Source organism: Mesoplodon mirus (assembly GCF_964341445.2).
Source record: "Mesoplodon mirus genome assembly, chromosome: 7".
In the NCBI taxonomy this organism is placed as follows: Eukaryota; Metazoa; Chordata; class Mammalia; order Artiodactyla; family Ziphiidae; genus Mesoplodon; species Mesoplodon mirus.
The window spans coordinates 110,974,608-110,989,330 of record NC_138983.1 but is presented as its reverse complement, the minus strand read 5'-3'; positions in this window follow the sequence as shown (position 1 = coordinate 110,989,330).

Sequence of the window (14,723 nt, the reverse complement as noted above, 5' to 3'; positions counted from 1 at the left end):
AGTAACAGGATGTCTATCCTCTCAAGGAGAATTTGTTTCACTCAGTAACCAAGAAATTCAGAGCCCGTTCCTGAAATTCAACGGGGGAAGAGGTGATGGTCCAGAAGAGCAATTTATTACTCACGCACGCAGCTAACCTGGATTTGCTCCTGCCACAGGGCCTTTGCGCTTGGCTGTGCCATCTTCCTGGATCCTCTTCCCACAGGCATTTGTATAGCGTACCCCTTTCTGTATTTACTTACTAGCTCACAGCACCCATAACCTAAGTCCCAGGACAGCTGGGGCTGTGTTTTGTTCCTTACAGCATCCCCAACCTCAATAACTGTGCCTAGTACATACTAATAAACATTTGCCCAATAAATACCTGTCAAGAGAAGCTTAAATGAATACCTAAGTTCTCAAAAGTTGCTCATCCACTAGCTAAAATAACACTCTTTCTCTTTTCCTTAAGAAAGCAAATCCAGATGCCAGAGAAGGAGAGAGACTCTGTCTAACCAGCCGAGGACTGAATGTGGCCATGGTCCCCAACCCTCACCTGTGGAAATCACATCTCATCTCCTACATTGCTTGAGCCTCCGGTGACCATGGCAAGGCTAATAAACTGACCTGAGGTAATGGGGGAAAGTCAGGGATGATCCTTTTCTTTCCTTATCAGTAACATGGCTTTTAATAGTCATTCTGGACAAAAAGCTATTGCCAAAACCCAATACTCCTTTCTTTTGTCTTTTATCCACACCTCTATTTTATAGGTGCCACAAACTCAAATAAATCTATTCTCTTCTTCCACAAACTGTCCCCGATAATGGCACCCCAGTCACAGGACTTCAGCTCATTGCTCTCCTTGGACACCACATGTAACTGTCACCCCCTAATAATCCTACCTCAAGCCTCTACACTCCTCTTTCCCATTCTTACTGCCATCACCCAGGGCCCTCGTTTCCCTGGGCTGTCACCAAAGTCTACTGGACAAAATGCACAGCTCTATGACCTGCTCAAAATTTCTATGGGCCCTTTAATATCAGCGTATTTCATCTCCTTTGTGAAGCCTTCTCTCTCCCTGCCTCTCTGAGTAGAATTGACCCTCTGTTCCATGTGTCTCCACTTGTTTCATGTAGATTTCTCTCATGGTATCTATCCCTCTTTATTGCAATGCATTTTTACCAGCTGTTTCTCACTAGAGTAACATGATGGTTGGGCCATATTTTATTCATTTGTCTATTATTGGTTTTTCATGCCCAGCATCTAAAAATGCATCTGCAACATACTGATGGCCATAATGGGTCCCCACTACCTGCCAAATAATCCCCAACCTCTTGTCCTATCATTCAAGGGCACCAGTATGTCACTTAATTGTTTCCCCACATGTCCCATCCACTCCCAGGCATTGCTGGCCACCTGGGCGTCCCTGTACCACATATCAGGGACTACCTAGTGCCCGTGGAGAAAGGTCTCTGAATGATAAACTGTAGTACATGATGGTAGATCATACTGTCATCTAGTTGAGTCTAGAGCCAGATTACCTGGGTTCCAATCTCCCTTCCACAGTTTACTGGTCCTGTGACTTGGAAAAGTATTACTTTAACCTCTATGGGCCTCACTTTCCTCACTGGCAAAAAGGTGGTAATAATAGTACCTCTCCCATAAATTGTTTTCTTTCTTTTTCCTTTTTTTTTTTTTTTTTTGGAGGATTGGGTTAATATATGTGAAGCTCTGGAACAATCTTGACAAATAGTAAGCATTCAATTAATTCTAATTATTATTAAGCATCTGCTGTATATCAACTGTGATGCCAGAAACTTGACATATATTACATCTAATCCTTACAACAACACCAGAAGGAGGCAAATTTTCCTCCTTCAACTGGTAAGAGGGCTAAGGCCCATAGAAGTTGAGGATCTTCCTCAAATTCACATGGTCAGGAAGTGCTGCTGTCTCTCTCCTCTCTGCTAATTCTTTCCAAACTCCAGTCAACTGCATCCCACTTATGAGACTTTTGCCATATGTGTACTGTTGTTTACTAAGTATTCTTACATTTGGCTCTTTTTCCTTGTAATAAATATAATCTAAACTTCATTTCACTTTCACAAATGAGATTGATGTGTTGGCCACTTATCCTAATTCACATTAAAATAAATACAAAATTCTTAAATGTTTGTCCACCTTTCACTTAAAAATATCAAATATTCCACAGTACTCAGTCAATGCAGTACTGGACCATGATGCTGAGCTTGTTTTGATTTACATGAGTTGATCTTCTGTACAACAATGTGCATATAGTTAAAAATACTGTACTGTACACTTAAAAATTTAAGAAGGCAGATTTCATGTTATGAGTTTTTTACCACAAAAGAGAGAGTGAAAGAAAAAAAAAAATTACAAAACAATAATAGTGAAAGAGAGAGAGAGAGAGCCAGAAATGTGTAGTTAAAGTAATAAACAGAACTTCAATTCTAGACTTCAGTCCACTGCTTAAATAGCTTTGGTACAGTTGGCAATTCTCTCAACAGTTACTTTCTCTTATCTATTTCATATGGATAACACTGCAGGCTACAGCTCTTTGAGGTGCTATAGGAAAACTAAAATTAGTAACTGATGGGATAATATTGTGAGAAATATAAAGTACCCCATAAATCAATATTTTATGTATTCCTTGTGCAAAATAGTAATAATGTGTACTCATACCAGGATCAAATTAAAATAATACAGGACCACAATGATAAGCTCTTGTCAATAATCCAGTAGGAATTGTTATTAGATTCCAATCCAATCAGCCCTCTCAAGGGAGAGAAACTGTGCTTCCTCATAAAAATGGAATTTTCCTGACTAAGCTATTCTCCAGGTAGACAAAGTTTTCTCTTTATTATGGGCATATAATACAGTGAAAATACAGTTCAAAAATTTTTATTCTGGCAACAAAAGTTTAAAAATTTACTTGTGTTCCGACCAGAGAAAGTGAGAAGTGCAACCTCCACTTGCAAATTACAAAATCCCATATTCTGAGAATTTTGAGCGTGCTCCAAAGTCTCATCCGGGTCCTGCACAAAGGGCGTCACTGTTGAGACACAGCTTAACCTGGATTTCACGCATGACGAATGCACCTTCTATACACAAACACAAACAACCCAATACTGCAGGTGATGATTATTTTCCCATAAATTCAAGTACTTATTCATGTCCATAGTGTCCCTTTGCTAGAGAAGGGTCTGGTACCATTTTTATTTTACTGCATTTGCTTTTCACTTTTTTTTTTTTTTTTTGCCCTACGCGGGCCTCTCACTGTTGTGGCCTCTCCCGTTGCGGAGCACAGGACCCGGACACGCAGGCTCAGCGGCCATGGCTCACGGGCCTAGCCGCTCCGCGGCATGTGGGATCTTCCCGGACCGGGTCACGAACCCGTGTCCCCTGCATCGGCAGGCGGACTCTCAACCACTGCACCACCAGGGAAGCCCTGCTTTTCTCTTTGCTTAACAAACATAATCTGGGGATGTTCCTAATACAGTTAAAACATAAGTACTGTTGGTTTTATAATTTCTGTCAGCATTGGTGAAAATCAAGCACAGTAAAATTTTCTTTTATTAAAAAAAGAATTACTTATTTTATAAAGAAAAAAGACCATAATGCCTATTTATTCCCGGTAGAAGTAAGCTTCAATTTATATGCCAATTTTGAGGAACTGGCAATGGCTGCCATAGTGTGCTCTCTGACTGCCAAGGACGCAGGTGGCAGGGGTGAGGGCACTGGTCAACTATTTGCCATTCTTCATCTGGTCCAATCCATTCAACTTTCCACAGGTTATTCCCCCACCGACTTCTCTTTCTCCCACCACCGTTCCCTTACTGGATAACCAGTAGGGTCAGGTTTTCCCAAGGGACAGTATTAAGTAAGGGAGGAAGGAAATGCTGGCAACTCTCTTGATCCTGGAGTGAGGGTGTCTTAGGAGATACACTGGGGACCCAGAGCCATCAGGAAGGAGTTGAAAGGACTATGAGATGATGTGCTACATGGGGCATTCCAGTGAGGAGAGCAAAGAACCTCAAGAAGTTGCACCAGCCAGACACAATAGGATCCTGGCAGGTAAACATTGTTTAATGTGATGACTGTGTATTAAACCTGAAATCAGCATTTAGCCCCTGTCAGTAAGCCAGCAGGATGCCTCTAAGTGCTTACTGTGGCTCTTGCACGGGTATATTTTCCTGCTCTAACACGTACTTAAGGCAGACACTGAGCTGTGGTGAGGGATCTCGTTCATGATTATTTACCTGAGCCAAGCTGTGATGTTCATCTGGACAAGTCTCTACTTATTTGGTCCCATTTGAAGGATTAAAAAAAAGTCCTCCTGGGCTTCCCTGGTGGTGCAGTGGTTGAGAGTCCGCCTGCCAATGCAGGAGACACGGGTTTGTGCCCCGGTCCGGGGAGATCCCACATGCCGCGGAGCGGCTGGGCCCGTGAGCCATGGCCGCTGAGCCTGCGCGTCCGGGTCCTGTGCTCCACAATGGGAGAGGCCACAACAGTGAGAGACCCGCGTACCACAAAAAAAAAAAAAAAAAAAAAAAAAAAGGCCTCCTACTGATTCTCCTACTGTAGTTCTTCCTGTTCTTTCTGGTTCTTAGAAAGGAAGGAACGTTTGTACAGTGGTTATGCTCACTCCAAAAACTACAAAAGAAAAGCCAGAGGTCCTTTCTTTGTTAGCAAGACTAGAACTCTTTTTCAGAAAATCTTAAAGGACCACTGTGTGGAAAAGAACATAGCAGGCCTGAGCTGCTATCCTTAGAAAGCTCTGCCTACAAAGTTGGCCTTTGGCTGGCTTCAAGAAACATGGATTTTAGAAGGGTTCCCACCATTAACAGATTCGGTGGTTCACTGTGCCTAAACTGCTTATGCAAACAGTATGGTCTATGCAGAACACCTGCTTTCCTTCTGGGAGTTGGCAATTTGGATTCATGCCTGGCAAAGGCAGGAAGAGGGCTCATGTCAACTGCACCCAATAAAAACCCTGGGCATTGCGTCTCTAGTGAGCTTCCCTGGTTGACAACACTTCAGACATGTTGTCACAACTTGTTGCTAGGAGATTAAGCACACCCTATGTGACTCCACTGGGAAAGAACCCCTGCAAACTTGCACCTGGCTTCCCCTAGACTTGGTCCTTCTGCTTTTGCCTTTGCTGATTTTTCTCTGTATCACTTCACTATAAGAAATCATAGCCATGAGTATGACTATATGCTGAGTCCTGTCCATTCTCCTAGCAATTGTGCAACCTAGGGGTGAACATGGGGAATCCACCGACACAACCACTTTTGCTTTACCATACCCTAGGGATATAAGAAGATGGGTCATGGCCAGAAAACCAAATAAACTTAAGCTAAGAATCTGAAACTTAAATATAAAATGTGAACTCCATAACTATCAACTAGAGAATCACTCTATATCTTGGACATGTGGGGAAACATGATGAACTTTCTGTGGCAATTGCAGAAGGGGTATTTTGCCCTTGAAAAGCATCATTTAGTTTATGACCTGATCTTGTATGGAAGAAAAGAAAGTTGCTATATAAGTAAATGCTAGTTAACACAAACGACCTTCTTTGCAGTAGATCTCAAAACTAGAAATCTAAGATTCCTCTTTACTTGTTTTAGGCCCTGTCTTCTTTTTTAAAGGCATTTGGAGGACTTTAAATGTAGGGACCTAAGAGGTCATCATCCCTTCTCCTATCAGTATAGAAATCCTCTTTAGAACATTCCTATCAGTTATTGCTTGAGCGCTTCCCTTACACTTAGGGCTTCTCAAATTTTTCCTCCAAAGTGCCCTATGGACATAATATTTTTGGCAAAGAAGTAGTTATAGATGTAGTACAAATTAGATTTACAAATATAAATATCTCTAAACATACCCGTTTTCACTTAAAAAGTCATCTGAATTTTGCATTCTATTTCATTGTATGTGTGTTTGCTTAACATAAAAATATTACAGACTGAGGCAGAACCTGGCACATGTGTGTTTCTATGGAGATTTTATCACCATTCTAAGAAGCACAGTCTGAAATAAAATATATTTATGTAATTTTTTCCTAATTACAAAATACATAAAAGCACAAGGAAAAGGGACAACAGTCATACATAAACTACCTCTGCCCCCAAGACAACTGCGTCTAAGCTTTAAGTGCATGTCTTAGAAAATCTGCTTCAAGGAAAAAAAGAACAGATATAATATATTGTGATAGATTCTACTTGCATAAAATAATAAGAAAGAAAGAAAAACAGAAATTGGGTACTACAATTTCAATAGGAGGAAGTGACTGCAAATCTAACTTTGACTAGAAGATCTAGTAGCGAGAGAGACAGAAAATTAGATATAATAACCATGTTTCCATTTTAAACATACCTTTCCAGCAAGGATCCAAATGCTTTTGTTACAATATGGCAAAGACAGAGTCCAGAAAATTGAAGAAAGGCTGTCTGCACATTTATTTACCTTGATTCTTTGTTAATATAAGGCTAGGCATCTATGTACCCTTTAGTTATACTCAGCTGCTGTCAGCAGAATCACTGCACAGGTTAAGAGCAGTGCTGGGAATTTACTTTCCCGTTATGTGTACACGTCTTTCTAGGAGGTAGAGAACTGAGCCTCACAAGAAAAATTATTGTGTTTGCAAGACTATTAATCTCTGTGTTTGGCCAGATAGGAGACCTAGTAAGGTTTCAAGGGCCTAAAATAAGTGGATATTGCATACGTGTGCACTTGTGCACACACGTGAATGCACACACACATGCACACAGGGAAGATGGGGGTAGAAGTGTGAGGAGGGGCAACACTCCCACTGAACAACAGCAGCATTCCATCAGGCATCTGGCTAAAAAGGCTGGATTTACTCCAGTGTTTGGAAACTCGATGTAGCTACAGTGTTTGAAAGAAACTGAGAACTTGCCCTGTAAGAGGTCCAAGTTCTACTTCTGGTTCTGCTATTTACCAGTTGGTGGGCTTTTGCAAGCCATTTCACTTCTCTGAGCCTGTTTTCCCATCAATAAAATGGGAATCACAATACCCACCTAGAAGGATTAAAGTTGGTTTATTTTAGACTGTCTGGCATGTAATAGATACTTAATACATGAGAGCTCAGAGGGTTGTTATCACTGATAAAATAAAACAATTTACATGAAAGCACTTTGTAATCTATATACTTGAGAGTGGGAGGAAGCCCAGCCTTAGTGGAATGCAAATATTTAGAACTAAGGATTACAATTTTTAAAGGCCTCATTGAGTAAGGAAGGCAAATAGATTTCACTTGGAGGGACAGCTCCATTCAATGAGTGGCTGCTGAAAGAAGTGCTGCATTGTGAAAGAAAAGAAAAATACTGAAGCCATGTCCAGACTCAGAAAGGATTTTGTGAGAAATTAGTTATGTCTTCCATGAGTACAGAAGGGAAATGAATTCCAGCACTCATGCCTGGTATTGCAGACTCAGGTCATGGAAAGGACTCTGTTAGACCTCAAGCCCACCTCCAGCACTTATGGAAAGGCTCCTGCCTTCACCCTGGCTCCTGATCTGTAGCTGCTCCACTTAAGGTTATAGGGAAAGATTTCATGAACAGAAAATGGCAGTCATAAACATCAGACTCGTACAGTGTACGCATGGATGAGACCCACAATATCCCAATCTTTGCAAGTTCATCCAAGGGCATAATCTCAAATCACTGAGTAACAGCAAAAAAGAGCAGGGAATCTTCCCACCCACAATCCAAGGACAAAATTGGACATCAGTTTGTACTAAACATGAGGGTAGTTACAGTGCTACTTTTAGGGTTTTATGAGGAACAAATTAGATGAATATGATAAATGCCTAGAATAGGACCTGGCACATGACAAACTTTCAATAATATTTAACAGCTATTACAATGAAAAAGATTTATTATCTTTTGTTTCAATCATTTATGATATGATTTGAGATTAAGTTATAAAATTAATAATTAATGCAAAACTCAAGCTAAATCAAAATTACTTTTGAATAATCACTAAATTGTCAAAACCTAAAGATTTGAAAGCCCATAGGCAAAGAATAAATGATTTTTTACCTCTGTTTTTCAGGTGAGAGCTCTGTTTATGGAGGGCAAAGGGAGGTCCTCATTGCGGGGAAGGGCAAGAGGAAGAAGAGAGCTGAAGCGGGGGTGCATTTAAGTTAACAGTGTATGTGATGCAAATCCATTTACAATTAACCTTAAGAGTTAAATCAAATAGTATTAAAAGACTTAAAATAAAGCTATCTCTGCTATGCCCCAGTCTGACAACTCAGAGGCAACCACGGCTGCATACTGAATTGGGTCTTCCAGTGTTCAACTTTATTTCTCTAAATAATATGCTTATGCATTTCTTTCTTTATTATCTGTTTTATACATAATCAACTGACTTCTGTTAAGACAGGATATAGCTCTATCACACTCCCAAACCTCTGTCCCTTTTCTTTGCTTACACTCCTTCTTTACTCATATCACATTTAAATTAAATCCATAACTTACATTTTTGATAATGTAAATATTGTTTACTTCTAAGTTGTGATAGTTTACTATGATTAAATTTCCATTTACATAAACTTTCTGTTCTTCCTAAAGAGGTTTTTTCCTAAAAGTTAGTTATTGCTTTATTGTTTTCATTGCTTAGTTTTCTGTGAGTCCATTCCAAGTTTTTTTCAAACGTTCCAGCTGAGTTGATGTGTGCCTATTACCCAACTCAAATACTACCCAACCATTTAACTTAGTTCTATTTTTTCTGAGATTGAAGCTGTCCATCCTGAACAGGTAGGTCTCTAACCTTCATGATGAGTTGTCTATCCTGAAACTTCCCTTCATTTCTCTTCCATACTGCCTTCCTCAACCCGTGAGTATCATGTCTTTTTCTTTCTTTTTTACCCTATCAAGCTTCTGAACGATATTCTCCAGTGACTTTCTGAGAAAAGATACATGGAAAATTGTTTTTTTTTTGACTTACTGATTTGTATCTTGCTTGATGGATTGGTTGGGTAAAAAACTAAGTTAAAGTCATTTTCCCTTAGAATCTGAAGACATTTCTCCACCATCTTGTAGTATTCTGGCCATTTCCATTCCCAAACTTTGTGATCTGGTTTTTTTACTTTATCTATTTTGTTTTGTTTTGGTTTTTGAATTTCAAGGTAATATGCCTTGATATAAGCCTTTTTGTATTTGTTGATCTGGGTAATTGGTAGACCCTTTCAGTCTAGAAATTCTCAGCCTTCAAAGGAGGGAAACTTTCCTATGTTATTTCTTTGATAATTTCTTCCTCTCTGTTTTCTCAGTTCTGTCTTTCTGGAAATTTTCTCCTTTGGATGTCAATTCTCCTGGTTCGATTTCCAGTTTTATCTTTTTCTCCAATTTTTTACCTCTTCATATTTTCATTCTATTTTCTGGACAAGATTCTTCACTTTATCTATACTTTTATGTTTAATAAGATTAACCAATTTACTAAGTATCAGTCGGGATACTTAGTTGAAAGCATGAGAAGCAAATTATGGCTAATTAAACAGAAAGGGAATGTACTTAAAACATTTGTAGTAGTTTATAGAATATTTTGAGACTAAGGAACAAGCTTGGAGGATACAACAGCCAAGAAACCCAAATACCTTACAAAATTTTATTTTTTTTTCTTCCGCGGTATGCGGGTCTCTCACTGCCGTGGCCTCTCCCGTTGCGGAGCACAGGCTCTGGACGCGCAGGCCCAGCAGCCATGGCTCACTGGCCCCGTCGCTCCGTGGCATGTGGGATCCTCCCGGACCGGGGCACGAACCCGTGTCCCCTGCATCGGCCGGCGGACCCCCAACCACTGTGCCACCAGGGAAGCCCCGGAACTTTTTCTATAAAGATGCTGCTTCACCATCACTGGGCATAGTCACCACAGCTCGCACTGCCAATGTCACCAACACTCAGTTTTGCATGTTATCAATAGAATCGTTTCCAATTTACCCCTGGAAGCTAAAAGTAGCTGCAACCACAACTGCCAGACTCACCAGAACAGATCGGTGTGGCACTTGAGAGTCTTCCTGCCACTAGATGCTAATTCAAAGTATGGAGAAGCTGACCATGCCCTAGTTGAAAGCAAATGCTTGGTGTATTCAGTTTCAAAATTGGAGGCTGCTTTGGCCTCATAAATAGGGAATCTTCTAAATATAGGAGGAGAGCTCAGATACTACTAGGTAATCACAAAGGATGAAAATGTCCAGTGAAGTCCACCCCTTTATCTGTCCTACACTAATATTCACCATTCTTCTATACTTACACTTCTAAAACAAATGCTCCTACTACCATAATGTAAACAACCATTCCCTGTTCCACTGAAAACATGCTCATCTTTTGTCCTAGTATCAAAAAAATCGTCAGTCAAAGTCTTGTTATTATTTGTTGCTTCCATTCCAAGGCCAGGATCTCTGTTGATGTCCCTTCTCTTCTGGTCATGTCATAATTCCATCTTCCATTCAATATCCTATAACCTATGGATTAATTTGTAAAGATAACCATAACAAACAAATATAAAATAGTGGAAAAGGGAAGAATTGGAAAGAAGACAATTAGTTCAACGGTTGAGGATACATAATAAAAGAAAATATTGGTAGATGCTACCATCTTATGTCTGCAAATGATCATGAAACCTTGTGGTAGGCTGAAAAAACGCTCCCCAGAGATATGTCCACACACTAATCCCTGAAACCTATAAACGTTACCTTATTTAGAAAGAGGGTCTTTGTAGATGCAATTAAATTAAGGATTTTGCAATGAGGACATTATCCTAGATTATCAATGTGAGCACCAAATCCAGTCACAATTGTCCATATAAGAGAGAAGCTGAGGAAAACTTGACACAGACAGAAGAGGAAAAGTCAGTGTGATCATGAAGGCAGATTGGAATGATGCTGGCCCAAGCCATGGAGTATCAGCAGCCACCCGAAGCTGCAAGAGACAAGGAACAGATTTGTCCTTAGAGTCTCCAGAGGGAGCATGGCCCTGCTAACACCTTGATTTCAGCCCACTGAAGCTGGCTTCGGCTTCTGTGCTCCAAATCTTTAAGATAATAAATTTCAGTTGTATGTGAAAATTTATTACATCAGCCACAGGAAACTAATCCAAAGCTGCAGTAGTATTCAGGATTTCCCATCTCCACTATCAGACCTAGGAGTCTGTAATCCTCAGGAGAGAAATATTCCTCAGGAGATTCTGGATAGTAGCCAGATTTTTAAACTACTTCTCTGGTAACAGCAGCATCTGTTGAAGGGGTCATTTCTTCACCACTCCTGGTATTTCCTTCTACAAGGAGGATATCCTCGTCATTTTAACACTTCTGACTTGTCTACTTTCTCACTTACTGATGAATTTAGAGAGAGAAGCTGGGCATGCATAGTTCAATCCCTTTCTTTTTCGCTCTTTTGGGAGCTAACTGCCTGCATGGAGGCTTTTACAGGTGGGGAGTTTGCTTTTAAATGCTGCAACCTGCACAAGAGGCTTCTAAGTCCAGTGTTTTTACTTTTGTGGGTGATTATAGGTCAAGAAGGCTAATTCCACAGGCAGAACTTGATCCATGGGTGGTTTCAGAGAAATGGCAACTAGAGGCCACTGAGGCCTCAGGAAACACATTGGAGCCCATGGGTCTTCTCAATGGCAGGACATCTGGTGTAGGTGAGAGGACCTCAGATGGAGGCAGTTCACACAGGGGCTGGCAAACAAACTCTGACTTCTCTATCCTCAGCAAAGTTATAGGTCTTTAGTAGATACAGGTAGCTTCAGGGTATTGGCAAAGCAGTTTAACATTCAGCTACACATTGGTTTGATTAATGTACACGTCTCACTTATAATCTTCGAGAGGTAAAAATCCACATTGTTTTTCAGTACTTCCACGATAGAACCCAGAAGAGCAGAGGTTGCTACTGAGGCAGTGGCCTCATTGGAAGTATGAACAGGTCTGTCCTAAAGATGGTTGATCTCCTCCCATGACAAGGATAGGCCACCCTTGGTTAACCACAGGCTTACTGTTCCAGTCACTGGATTGGACTGGGGACAGGGACGGGGGTGGAAGGAAGTGAGTGAGGTCACTGTGTCGTCACTCCTGATGTTTCCTTCCTGGGTGGAAGCCTACAGCCACAATGCGTGCCCACCAGCTCACCTACTCCCCTGATTGATGAGTTGGAAGGGGTACGTGGTCATGCCTAGCCCTTCCCTGTGCTCCCCCTTCTCTTTTGGGGGCTGTCTGCCTGCAGGGAGCACATATTACCCCTCTCCCCAGCCTGTGCTGGAAGCCATGGTGGTGGGGCAAGCTGCCTAATGCTTGGGAACTAGCGGACATGTGAGATTTCCCAATATCAGCTTAACAAAAGAGATACCTTGATCCCACCTGCCTTATTTCTTTGCTTTATTTTTCAATGGCTTCAGAACACAGGAAAGGAAGAGGGCAAGTGGATTAAGAGATTCAAATATACTAGATGGAAAGGGAAGGCACTTAAAACAAGAAGTGCTTACAGACCTTCCCATTTTACAGATTTCTAAACTTTATAGGAAATCAGTGATGTCTCAAATGCTTTTCTCTGAGAACTACTATTTGGATCCCCCTCAAACGCCCCAGCAATGTATAACAAAAGAACAGAGCCCTTAATTTCTCAGTAGAACTATTTCCGTAACACAGTACAGACCTTTTATCCATAGGTTGATTTTTTTTATTTTTGGAGACTATGGAGTTTTACGTGAAATGTGTTCATTATAAATTACGGGATACATTGATCAGGCAAATTTCAGACCTACTAATTTAGTGAAATAAAGAAACTGCAGCAGACCTTGGCTATGGTAAGCATAAAACAGGGACTCTCCATTGGTCCTCAAGTACAGCAGATTTGGAGTCAGGCCTGAGTCCACGTCCTAGAGCTACACTTACTGGCTGTGACAAGTTGCTTAATTCCTCATCTGTTTGCCCGTATGTGTAAAATGGGGGACAGCAATGCCTCTGTTTTACAGTTGTTGTGAGGATGAACTTTAGTGAGATCGTGAACTTTTAATCTGAATACCCGCATTCCTCACCAGCTTGTGAGGATAAATATAGTCACAGTAATATCAGTGTCCAAATTTTTTAATCCCAGTATATACAATTTCAAGACCTCAGCTCCTCTCTCAAAATTCTTGTGAGATTTTCTTTTCTTTCCAGTTTTCTCAACTCTTGAATTCCTCCTTTTCCCTTTGTAATTAATAAGTATTTCATAAAGGAAGTACTTTGAGACCATGCAAATATCTCAATTGTCATTAAGCTATCTATTTTTAATTTGCATGTGTATGGACTAATGGAGTCCTATTTTATTCAATTAAATTATGCTACCATCATTATTTACTTTGATACTCAAAGTGCTCCAGATTTGGTCAGCAGGACCCCTTCAAGCTAGTTATTGCATCTTTTTGCCAGTCTCTGTTATTCTTTACACAATTCCTTACTCTCTAGCCAAACAAGGTATTTCAGGCTTATCTTGTACTTTTCCTTCCCCATCCCAGGAATTAGTCATCTCTCCAAGGAGCCCTGGTCCCTTTGAGGAGAGAATGGTATTTAGAAGCCAAGATCTAGGTGCTAGTTGTGTTAATTACTATTGGGGTGCCACAGCTCCAGGACTCCTTCATTGGATAAAGCTAGATGTAGATGTACATACAATCATACACATGCATATATACACTTGTATATGTGTATACATACATGTGTATATACACAACTACGCATATTTCTCTGTCTATATAAATTGAAAACCATGAGTTCACACTAGTACCTCCAATCCCAATCCAACACCTAGTTTTTTTTCTCTTCCCTTACTTATAATGCCATTCTATGCCTTTGAAAAACCTAGCTCCCGTTATCCAATATTTACTGAATTAATTTATCCTCCTGTACGTAACAGACCTCCTGGATGCCTTGCTATTCTAGACTTCATACAGATGCCCTTTTCACACCTCTCAGCCTCCAATGCCCCTCACTGGCCTGCCATCACTCACATCCCTGCATGGACACCCTCCTCACCTCCTCATGCTCAAGTATACTGTGCTGGGCTCCCCCACTGATAGATACTTCCTCATCTCATTTGGGCTTGATATCCTGCTCTGGACCACCACAGATTTCCCCCCACTAGCACAGATGCCTACCTTTCCTTGATTTCACCCAATGAAATGGTTTCTGAACTAAATTGTTTGAAAAAGGAAAAGAAAGGGAAAAAGGAAAAAAGAGGAAGAATGAGGAATTTAATCATTGAGATAGTGTTCTGATAAGAAATGTGAGCAAGTAGATACTAAAAATCTCAAGATTTTTGCTAAAAGGTGGGCAAGATGTTTAGATATTACATCTCTCAGCTGCCAATGAGATGGCCTATATATGTGGACTGTAACATAAATATGTCTGTGTATGTCCTCACTCTCAACCATCCCCCTGCTTTCTCCATTATGATTACCCTCACTCCCACTGGCATCCCACGCCCACTGTCACCTTCAACGCTTCTGGCAAAGACTGGTACAAATAGGAAACTTAGGAAATCAGTATAGACAAAGATCATTACTGTTTTTCCTCCTTATTCTAAGATAGGTTTATAAAGATCCAGACAAAAAGAGAACATGGTGACAACTCTGAGATAATAATACAGAAAGGGTTTGCAGTATTCAAAATATATTTATTACTCATTTACTATGCTTAATGCAAGTGGCAAGATAGCTCCTGTT